The sequence below is a fragment of the Protopterus annectens genome, chromosome 1.part1, assembly GCF_019279795.1.
Source record: "Protopterus annectens isolate FY-2018-M chromosome 1.part1, PAN1.0, whole genome shotgun sequence".
NCBI lineage: Eukaryota > Metazoa > Chordata > Ceratodontiformes > Protopteridae > Protopterus > Protopterus annectens.
Window position 1 is genome coordinate 1,016,131,450 of NC_056726.1, and position 12,984 is coordinate 1,016,144,433.

The window sequence follows — 12,984 nt, forward strand, 5'->3', positions numbered from 1 at the left end:
GTTTTTTTTCATGTGAGTGAGCTCGCTACATTAACTCCATAGTTGGGGTTCAGTAGTGTGCAGTATCATGTGAGTGAGCTCCCTACATTAACTCCATAGTTGGGGTTCAGTAGTGTGCAGTATCATGTGAGTGAGCTCACTACATTAACTCCATAGTCGGGGTTCAGTAGTGTGCAGTATCATGTGAGTGAGCTCCCTACATTAACTCCATAGTTGGGGTTCAGTAGTGTGCAGTATCATGTGAGTGAGCTCCCTACATTAACTCCATAGTTGGGGTTCAGTAGTGTGCAGTATCATGTGAGTGAGCTCCCTACATTAACTCCATAGTCGGGGTTCAGTAGTGTGCAGTATCATGTGAGTGAGCTTCCTACATTAACTCCATAGTTGGGGTTCAGTAGTGTGCAGTATCATGTGAGTGAGCTCCCTACATTAACTCCATAGTTGGGGTTCAGTAGTGTGCAGTATCATGTGAGTGAGCTCCCTACATTAACTCCATAGTTGGGGTTCAGTAGTGTGCAGTATCATGTGAGTGAGCTCCCTACATTAACTCCATAGTTGGGGTTCAGTAGTGTGCAGTATCATGTGAGTGAGCTCCTACATTAACTCCATAGTCGGGGTTCAGTAGTGTGCAGTATCATGTGAGTGAGCTCCCTACATTAACTCCATAGTTGGGGTTCAGTAGTGTGCAGTATCATGTGAGTGAGCTCCTACATTAACTCCATAGTTGGGGTTCAGTAGTGTGCAGTATCATGTGAGTGAGCTCCCTACATTAACTCCATAGTCAGCGTTCAGTAGTGTGCAGTATCATGTGAGTGAGCTCCCTACATTAACTCCATAGTCGGGGTTCAGTAGTGTGCAGTATCATGTGAGTGAGCTCCCTACATTAACTCCATAGTCGGGGTTCAGTAGTGTGCAGTATCATGTGAGTGAGCTCCGTACATTAATTCCATAGTTGGGGTTCAGTAGTGTGCAGTATCATGTGAGTGAGCTCCCTACATTATCTCCATAGTTGGGGTTCAGTAGTGCGCAGTATCATATGAGTGAGCTCCCTATATATGTAATGCATAAAGGCAAATGCACGATCATTTGGACTGTCCTTTTTCAGTGTAAAAACATAATTTTGTTTGTAACATCATTCAGTACAAGTAGACTGAGCACCCATTACTATCTCTAGTGTCACATTTTAGATATACAGGTTTTGGTTGGAGTTAGTCTTCTTCAGTGAAAACAGAGACATGTTTACTGAGAAAAATAAAAACAAAGAATGTGACACCTTGTGATTCTAACTGAATGTGGTTGTCCTTATTTCAGGTTCTTTACTTGGTGGATGAAGCCATTTCCCAAAAAACACAAAATCATTAAAATAAACACAAGGGCAGTGATTTCTGTAGGGAGGGGAACATACCTCTCATCCTGTCAGGAAAATAAATCTAGATAAAGCCCAAAGTAATGGGGAGACAAAGGCCCAAAATCTAGGGGAACATTTTAACTGTTACTCATATATACTTAGAAAGTTGCTGGAGTAACAGGGTTTGCATGAGCTTACATTTCCAGAAGAATAGAAAGTTTGAACCTCAAATGTTTGCCATTATTTAGTGACTTCAATCCTCAATAATTTGCCAGAGAAACTACAAATATATTATGAAGGACACCAAAAATATGAAGCAAAAGTCTGGACAAATGAGGCAGATTCTCCTCCTGACGTAGATATGTGGTCTCTAAGGCCACACATCCTTAAGGAAAGGGCACATAGATTGCCAGAAAAAATTCCACACCACTGCCTCAAAAAGTAATTATACCACAAATTAAGGAGTGAAACATACACATCTATTTACAAATACTAACACAATTGAAAAATAATATCCAGGAAGCAAACAGTAATTGACACAGAGTTTCTTTATGTGGGTTATTTCAATAAAAAAGACTTTCACTGTTATTCACTCAGTTATAGTTTTTTTCAGTGAAAATGGTTTCAATGAAATAACACAATCCTGGATGCAAGCCACATCTCCCAAACCCCTGCTTTCACTTATCAAGGGTACCAACACTTGTTAGAGATTTGGGATGCATGGCTAGGCTTACAAAGTCCCTTGTGGTCATTAGCCTAGTAAACACCTATGAACCAGTAACCTAAGAATGGGCATAAATAGAATAGTAACAGGAACAAGAGAATGAAATGGGTGAGTACTTTACTGAGACATTATAGACAGAAGGGATATGGTATGTAGGTATTTCACTCTGTAGTTGTTTTCCTAATATGAAGTACTATGTAAAATACTGTCCTGGCTACCACATTCTGACAGTGCACAGTAATTGTGGACAGCTATGGAATATGTCTTGTCCTGTCGTATCTGCATTCTCATTGCAGTCTGGAAGTTAACACAGAAGGGCTAAAGCTCTTCCTAATTAATTAAGTACTTTCTGAGGGTACAAGATTAGACTCCTTGCATCTTCATTCGTCTGCTGTGTGACCTTAAGCAACTTAAGTGGACAGCGCTTTGGGGCTATTGTGATTTGGGACTGGGCTCATTAATGCTGTCTTGGACTGCAGGCCTAATAACTACTTATCACTGTTAAGTTTCACAAAGATGTGACTATGTGATCATATGTGGTCAACTTCTGAAGATTTGCTCTCTGTAGGTGAGTACTGGGGTGCTGGGGTACAGCACTGCATTGTAAATGTGGTTCAAAATTGGGATGTGAAATTTGAAATATGCATCTGACTTGTTATAAGAACATTGGCCATAACAGTGATGCAAAATGTAAAAACTTTTCTCTCCAGACAAAATATCACAAAGCTTGCTAGCTTTGTAAGTGATTAGAATGGAGCATAAAGGAAGAAGCATTACTTAGCAGCATATGGCATGGCCTCTCTGACAATTTCTCCTTAATGTTAGCTCCTTAGCTCTTCTGGGGAATGTAATGCAGTGGGATTTGACAGCTTAGCCCAATCCAACTTCCTAACTCCAAACAGCCTGCTGGATCACTCCACATAAAAAAAAATTCTCATGAGTGCCATAGCAGTATATTCAGGAAATGATTAATGGCTGTTAATTGTGGTATTCAAGCAAATAATTTGTTTAAAAAAAAAAAAAAAAAACTGCAGAAAAAAAGAAAGAAATACCAAAAGTGTACAGCAGAAATGACCATCTGGATATGTTGCTGCTGTTATTGCCAAAGCCTTTATCCTGGGAGTAAAGTAAAACCCGGCCTTGAATCATTAGAATGGAGGCCCCTGAGAAGGCAACATACTTTCCGCTGCTAAATCGGCCACAAGATTGTAATTCCCAGAGCTTCAGTTCCCTACTGTCTCTCTACTGTTAGCCAAGTTTTAAACATTACTGGAGCTGATTTGTACTATTCAAGGGAGAGACCATTATTTAGTGTAAATTTAAAATGTGCATGAAATATGGCATAAATCAGAAATGAAACGTGTAGTTAAAGAACAAAAATATTGTTTCCATGGAGAAGTCAATATAAGACAATTGGAAAACCATGTGCTGCTGCTGCATTATTCAGGTTTATACTTTGAATCGGAACCCACCTGCAGGTCCAAGCAAACAGAGCCAGGAGAAAAAATTATAAAACCTGGAAACGATTCTGTTTTTTTGTCTCTATATCCCTAGTGAATGATAACATGATATTATTAAATGCATTGCAGTAAACTTTCGCTTGTTAATTAAAATAGTCTTTTGTCTGGCAAGGCAGAAGTGAGCTACAAGGAAAAAGACAAACACTGCCTATGCAGAAAACATATAAACTGCAAATTCTGTTTTCCAATATGCTTTGTTCACTGAAAGCACAAAACTGTGGATGATGCAGAGACATGTGACCATTTGTCTGTGAGGTCCAGAGATAGATTGGCATATGAGATTAAGGTTATGAAGTGCTAATAAGCTTCTTCCTGTAGCTCTGAGTTTGACTCTGCGCTGAGGCCTAGCAGTGTGCTGAGGCCTAGCCGTGTGCTAAGGCCTAGCAGTGTGCTGAGGCCTAGCAGTGTGCTAAGACCTAGCAGTGTGCTGAGGCCTAGCAGTATGTTGAGGCCTAGCAGTGTGCTAAGGCCTAGAAGTGTGCTGAGGCCTAGCAGTGTGCTAAGGCCTAGCAGTGTGCTGAGATCTAGCAGTGTCCTGAGGCCTAGCAGTGTGCTGAGGCCGAGCAGTGTGCTAAGGCCTACCTGCTGAGTACAGTGTAAATACTGACAACACACCTGCTGAAATAAGAACAATTTAATTAGAAGCGGTCACACTTGGCCAGCTAGTGAATACACCCACTAGAGATTCCAACATACTGGACCATGTACTTAGATATATGGGAGAATGTTGCCCCCATCCCCAGTGTCTCATCCTCCCTAGTAAGGTCTGACCTTAAAGTCATCTCCTTCAAAATCAAAATCAACTCCATAATCCCATTAAAACCAGTGACAGTTAGGAACTATTCCAAGGCAAATTACCTGTTATTAAGTGTTTTTTTTATTTTTATTTATTAAGTGATGGTTTGTCAAAATTCAGTGCCCCTCCAAACCCAGAGATCAGAGCAGCCTATGATGATTTGCTCTCAGAAACTCTGTACAGCCATGTAAATGGCTGGATAGAGGCTGCTGTACCTACCAGACGTAAACCCAGTACTAGCCCCATAAACAAACCATCCCGGTGGCATCATAAATTAAACAAGATATACAGCAAAAGTAAAAAAAATTATGGCAAAAATCTAGAAGGGCAATTCTCATAAAAATAAAAACTGTCTCATCAAAGTAAATAGGCAACTAAGAGGACTAATTAAGTCAAGCAAAGCCATCTTTGAGAAGAAAGGTAACCATAAGGCTTCTACAGCTATGTCAGAAACCTCAAGGCCAGCACACAGCAATGTGCTGAAATGGTGGTTAATGTTGGTTAATGGTGCCACGTTCATCAAGCCTCTGAAATGGTGGTTAATGTTGGTGAATGGTGCCATGTTCACCAAGCCTCTGAAATGGTGGTTAATGTTGATTAATGGCGCCATGTTCACCAAGCCTCTGAAATGGTGGTTAATGTTGGTTAATGGTGCCACGTTCACCAAGCCTGGCAATACATATATGTTAACAGACAAATTCAGTTCCAACTTTAGCCCATCTCACCACCAAGCATCCTCCCAATACTACCCTCAAACATATCTCCTCCAACTATAACTAGGGAGCATGTACTGGGTGCTCTCACTAAAGCAAAGAACATGACCTCAATGGGCCCTGAAAACATCCCAGGATGCCTCCTGAATAGTCTAAAATATGACTTATTAGAACCCCTGGTGTCATTATTTAACTACAGGCTTAAAACAGGCTTTGTGTCATGTGAATGGAGAACTTCATAATGGAGGACCTTCAACAAATCCTGGAAATTACAGACCCCTTAGTCTGATTAGTCTTATTTTCAAAGCCATGGAAAGAATTATGTTGGAAATTATCTATAAAGACATAGGAAACCTCCAGACACAGGATCCAACCCAGTTTGGCTTTGTCAGAGGAAGGTTATGCTTACTGAATCTGGTGGACTTATTTGAGGTCAATAAGGCAATGGATGAGCGAGAAAACTGTGCATACTGTCTACCTAGGTTTGGTTAAGGCATCTGATACAATACACCACTTGGAAATTGTCAACAAACTTACAGAACAAATCCCTTTATAACATGATGGTTAGCTAGTTAGCTAACTGTCTCACTGATAAGAACAAGGAAGTTAGAAACACTGAGGACACCTCCAAAAAGAGGTCAGTCACCAGTGGAATCCCCCCCAGGTTTCTGTGCTAAGCCCATTCCACTTTGGCATCTGCTTCTTGGATGTCAAAGCTAATGTCAAAGGTCTCTGGGTTATCATTTTCACAGATGATTGCAAACCAGGAGCAGTCATTGAAGCCCCCAAGACAAGAACACCATTCAAGAAGGTGTAATACATATATATGCTTGGTGCCAAAACCATGGCTTAAAACTCAATACCTAGAAATTCATTATAGCACCTTTTGGGAAGTCTGCCCCTCCCCTCATAGGTAACTACTTCATCAATAAAGCACTATTTAAAGTTGATTCACTAGTCAGGGATCTGGAAACTCATGTAGATATGAATCTAGTTTCCGACCAACATCTGTCCAAGGTAGTAAGAAAATCCTTCTATGTTATTCAGTTTATAAGTAAGGGCATGGCATCAAGGTCCAGAGTGGTCATCATACCACTGTACTCAGCTGTCATCAGGCCCGTCATAGACTATAATGCCTCCTTCATTATATACCTGAGCAGACACATGCAGCAACTGGAAACGTCCACAAAGGTTCCTTAGAAAAAGAATACAGGGAGTAAACACAATGCCCTACACTGATCATTTCACAGCCCCATCTCTTTACTCGTATCATACAGACTTCTGAAAAATTATCTTTGCCTGGCATACAAAGCATCCCTGAACCCTGTTTAATGAATTTTTTGCATATCCACAAACATACCTCTCAACTGCAAAGATTTTCACAGAAAGTTCAGATTTTTGCCTCATATTTTTCGTCTGTTCCTTATACTATTTGTTATTTTCTGGATTTTTGTGGATCATCAGTGAGGACTGAAGTCACTAATTAATGACAGTCATTTGAGTTTCAGACTTTGTATACTTCAGAATACATGTGGCAACACAAGACCTTTTATTCTAACAACTTTCTAATATTATATATATATATATATATATATATATATATATATATATATATATATACCCACACTCTATACCCTACTGCTATCTGCATACTGACATCCTACATTCACCTACAGATACAACATGTCCATAGCCCCACACTATATTACACTAATACCATCCAGTCCTCACTCTCCTACCCTGCCATCTCCTCCCAACTCTACAGTCACATACCTATTGCATACTTCCACTTCAGCCATGTAGTTGTGAGCAATACCACTAGCCACTTCAGCAAACACCTTCACATACTCTCCAAACTGTCACACAAACATGCATGTACATTATCACAGATTCTCCATAGTGGTGATATACACCTCAATCCCAGGCCACATACTGCACAACACACCATCATCCCTCCATTTCATCCCTTCCTCACATTAAAACTTCAGACCTTCTCATTCTTAACATGAACCCTAGAAGCCTAGTTAACAAGATCACAAACTTTCATGCAGTCATTGCACAATACTCATCAGACATTCTTATAGCAACAGAAACTTGGCTAAAACCCTATATAAGAGACTCAGACATACTCCCACAAGATTATAGTGTACACAGGTTAGACAGGATCAGGAAGAAGGGTGGCAGGGTTGCAATCTTCTACAAAGATACCCTAAGCATAGACTACCTACCCATCAAATACCCTTATGATAACAACTCTGAAGTCCTAGTAACACGGCTCAGAATCAACCCAAAGAAAAATATTACCATAATAGCCACTTACATACCTCCCATCAACACTCCCACTGCCATTGAGGAACTCATAGCCTGGACAGCCTCAACTTACACCCATGAAACCATTATCACAGGTGACTTCAACTTAGACTGGAACACTTGCATTGGTGATAACCCCTCCACCTTCATAAATCTGCATGGTTTCTCCCAAACAATCCAGTTTCCCACACGAATAGATAATCATAGCAAAAGGGAATCTATCTTAGACTGGTCCCATATCAACAGTACAACCTACAACTATCTCTCTGGATGCCTTCCAAATAATTTAAGTGACCATAGACCTACCTACTTAATCCGTCATCAGTTCAACTCACCCAGAACCATAGTTTACAAAGTTGTATGAAATACCAAAAACTTCTCCAATGAAGCATTCATAGACATGCTCAATAAATGCAACTGGACACCACTCCATCATCTCCAACTTGACCAGGCCGTAACATACTTCAATGACACATTTCTAGCTATTCTAAATAGCTTAGCACCAACTCGTACATGTCGTGTTAAAAATAAGAGATTGCCCTGGATATTAAAAGAAACCATTAAACTTCAAAAGCTAAGGGACAAAACCTGGTATCAATACCCAAAAAAAAAGACAATAAAACTTTGCTAGCATACCAGCAGCTCTGCAATCAAACAAAAAAAACAACTCAAACTAGACAAAAAAACTATTATATGTCTATGCAAAACAAATATGAAAACAATCCCAAAACGTTCTGGCAAGTAATTAACTCACTCCTCCATCCAGGTAAAGCTACAACTCCAGAACCAACAACCAATAACCAAAGCGTGAGTGTTGCCTCACAAATCAACAACTACTTTATAAACACCATCCTCTCCTTAGTTACAGGGAACAGTTCCACCCTACTGTCTCTTCCACCTCATGTGGACACTAACAACAACTTTTTTGACCTCAAACCTGTCCCAACTAACACCATAAGAACAAGGCTAAAAAACTGAAACCTTCTTCCTTAGCAGCTGACCAACTCCCCAATGAGTACCTCAAACTGTCAGCTGATGCTATAGCTCTGCAGCTGACCAACTCCCCAACGAGTACCTCAAACTGTCAGCTGATGCCATAGCTCTGCAGCTGACCAACTCCCCAACGAGTACCTCAAACTGTCAGCTGATACCATAGCTCTGCAGCTGACCAACTCCCCAACGAGTACCTCAAACTGTCAGCTGATGCCATAGCTCTGCAGCTGACCAACTCCCCAAGGAGTACCTCAAACAGTCAGCTGATGCCATAGCTCTGCAGCTGACCAACTCCCCAAGGAGTACCTCAAACTGTCAGCTGATGCCATAGCTCTGCAGCTGACCAACTCCCCAAAGAGTAACTCAAACTGTCAGTTGATGCCATAGCTCTGCAGCTGACCAACTCCCCAACGAGTACCTCAAACTGTCAGCTGATGCCATAGCTCTGCAGCTGACCAACTCCCCAAGGAGTACCTCAAACTGTCAGCTGATGCCATAGCTCTGCAGCTGACCAACTCCCCAACGAGTAACTCAAACTGTCAGTCAATGCCATAGCTCTGCAGCTGACCAACTCCCCAATGAGTGCCTCAAACTGTCAGCTGATGCCATAGCTCTGCAGCTGACCAACTCCCCAACGAGTACCTCAAACTGTCAGCTGATGCCATAGCTCTGCAGCTGACCAACTCCCCAACGAGTAACTCATACTGTCAGCTGATGCCATAGCTCTGCAGCTGACCAACTCCCCAACGAGTACCTCAAACTGTCAGCTGATGCCATAGCTCTGCAGCTGACCAACTCCCCAATGAATACCTCAAACTGTCAGCTGATACCATAGCTTAGCAGCTGACCAACTCCCCAATGAGTACCTCAAACTGTCAGCTGATGCCATAGCTCTGCCTATCTCCATTCATGTTACCAAGCTACAGCATATTACAAGGACAATAGGTCAACTGTGTTACTTGTTTTTTAACACAGAGGTGTTAGGTGAGAATTGCACAGGACTTTTTAAAAGGCACTTCACAGAAGCGTTTGAAAGGTTAGACAACGCATCTGCTAGGTTATACATGTTACCGTCCTGTACTTATATCATACGCATACTTAGATATGCGATAATATGCACTTTATTTCCTCTTTATGTAATGAACATTCTTGACTTTATTGAAACACTAATTTGGTATAACTAATGTTGTTTCAAAAAGAAGATGTATATACATATGGAATGTTTTCTATTTTTACCTCTTATCGTTACATATGGCGTGGTGACATCACTGTTATGCGTGGATGCATGCAAGTATGTTCCCGTTACCTAAGTTGCTGTAACAAGGAGTTAGTGCTTGGTTTAGAATGTTAAGCGGAACTACAGATCGTGTAACTTAACTGAAGGTGAACACCTTCAGGTAATTTAATTTTATTAAACGCATTGCCGTTAGTGATTAACTCTTATATAGCAACAAAGAATCTGTTGATGTTCGGTCATTTTCAGTGCTTTTGAACTGTTTAGAGTTCAGTAAGTTTTAGTATATGAAAGGTAACAAATGTATTTCAATACTGAATGTTTTATTTGTCTGCTTCTTGTTTTGGAGAATTTATATTAGCATATGGGTATGTTCAGATATCGCGTCTGTCACTTCCGGTCAGATTCGGATTGTTTTTAAAAGAATGTTGTGATTTTTAACCAATGAGCATTCATGTTAGAGTATTTAAATGTATGTTTTAGTTTATTTTAATGTCATACAGTCTGAGGAAGCCGAAAGGCGAAAGCGCTTACTGTCATTAAAAGGATTTTACGTTTTACTACTGCTATATGTGGTGATTTTTCTTCGTGAAGGACAGAGCTGTGATTGTGCCATGTGTACATCAGCAACTGATACCTGTGGATTTAATCTGTGGATTTACTGTTTTCTTAATGCTTTATGTGGTGAGCATTTATTGTTGATTATTAGAGACTCAGCAAAGAACTGTGTTTAAGCCGTGTGTGTACCAGAACCCATTGCCTTTTCGTTTTCATTTACTTCATTCTGCTGGTACAACACCCCGAGTCTTGGAGATATTTGACGTTTGATAACAGAAACAGCAGGGAACCACTCATACAGCAGCAACTAATGGCAAAACCAAAGAAATCCACAAAACGAGACTCCCAGTCCACTTCAAAAAGAACGTAATTTATTGTAGTTAGCGCATTCACTGGAAACAATTCTCCAGCTTCTTCAGACTAAAAAATTACATGACAGTTACTGCCAGACTTTAAAAACCCCAGTTAAAAACCGCACTTCCAGTGAAATTTACAAATTCTAATGATGTCATTCAAACTCATTCTAATTTTAAATCAAGTTAAAAACGTTCTAACCAACTAGATGCTCTTCCTATATAGAAAACACTTGTGTTTGACAAGTGAAAAATACAAAGATATTTTTCCTTAATAAAAGTAAATTGCATATTGTACTTAGTTACTATATTACTCAGATTACAAACTATATGCAGATGACAACGGACAATTAAATTCGCCATACTTGTTATCGACAAAATTACTATAAACAATGTTGTTCAATAGAACTCTATAAAACTCTTAAATAAACACAATAATTATGCAGGTGAGGAATGCTATAAACCTAACCACTCATACAGCACCATGTCTGAAAGCAGTTATCACACAAAACAAACAGCAGGGAAACCATTCATACAGCACCGTGTCTGAAAGCAGTTATCACTCAAAACAAACAACAGGGAACCACTCATACAACACAGTGTCTGAAGGCAGTTATCACACAAAACCAACAGCAGGGAACCACTTTACAGCAGCAACTAATGGCAAAACCAAAGAAATTCACAAAGCAAGAGACTCCCAGTCCACTTCAAATGAACTTCATTTATTTTAGTAAGCGCTTTTACTGGAAACCATTCTCCAGCTTCTCCAGACTAAAAATTTACATGACAGTTACTGCCAAACTTTAAAAACCCCACTTAAAAATCACACTTCCAATGAAATTCACAAACTATAATGATGTCATTAAAAATCATTCTAATTTTAAAGCAACAAGTTAAAATCTTTCTAACCAACTAGATGTTGTTCCTATATTAAAACCAAATGAGTTTGACAAGTGAAAAATACAAAGATATTTTTCCTTAATAAAAGTAAATTGCATATTGTACTTAGTTACTATGTTACTCAGATTACAAACTATATACAGATGACAACGGACAATTAAATTCGCCATACTTGTTATCGACAAAATTACTATAAACAATGTTGTTCAATAGAACTCTCTAAAACTCTTAAATAAATACAATAATTATGCACGTGAGGAATGCTATTAACCACTAATACAGCACCATGTCTGAAAGCAGTTATCAGACAAAACAAACAGCGGGGGACCACTCATACAGCACCGTGTCTGAAAGCAGTTATCACACAAAACAAACATCAGGGAACCACTCATACAGCACCAAGTCTGAAAGCAGTTATCACACAAAACAAACAGCGGGGGACCACTCATACAGCACCGTGTCTGAAAGCAGTTATCAGACAAAACAAACAGTGGGGGACCACTCATACAGCACCGTGTCTGAAAGCAGTTATCACACAAAACAAACATCAGGGAACCACTCATACAGCACGGTGTCTGAAGGCAGTTATCACACAAAACCAACAGCAGGCAACCACTTATACAGCAGCAACTAATGGCAAAACCAAAGAAATTCACAAAGCGAGAGACTCCCAGTCCACTTCAAATGAACTTAATTTATTTTAGTAAGCGCTTTCACTGGAAACAATTCTCCAACTTCTTCAGACTAAAAAATGACATGACAGTTACTCCCAAACTTTAAAAACCCCACTTAAAAAATGCACTTCCAATGAAATTCACAAACTATAATGATGTCATTCAAACTCATTTTAACTTTAATGCAACAAGTTAAAAACATTCTAAGCAACTAGATGCTGTTCCTATATGGAAAACACTTGTGTTTGACAAGTGAAAAATACAAAGATATTTTCCCTTAATAAAAGTAAATTGCATATTGTACTTAGTTACTATATTACTCAGATTACAAACTATATACAGATGACAACAGACGATTAAATTCACCATACTTGTTATCGACAAAATTACTATAAACAATGTTGTTCAATAGAACTCTCTAAAACTCTTAAATAAATACAATAATTCTGCACATGAGGAATGCTATAAACCTAACAACTCATACAGCACCATGTCTGAAAGCAGTTATCACACAAAACAAACAGCAGGGAACCATTCATACAGCACCGTGTCTGAAAGCAGTTATCACACAAAACAAACAGCAGGGAACCACTCATACAGCACCGTGTCTGAAAGCAGTTATCACACAAAACAAATAGCAGGGAACCACTCATACAGCACCGTGTCTGAAAGCAGTTATCACACAAAACAAACAGCAGGGAACCACTCATACAGCACTGTGTCTGAAAGCAGTTATCACACAAAACAAATAGCAGGGAACCACTCATACAGCACCGTGTCTGAAAGCAGTTATCACACAAAACAAACAGCAGGGAACGATTCATACAGCACCGTGTCTAAAAGCAGTTATCACACAAAACA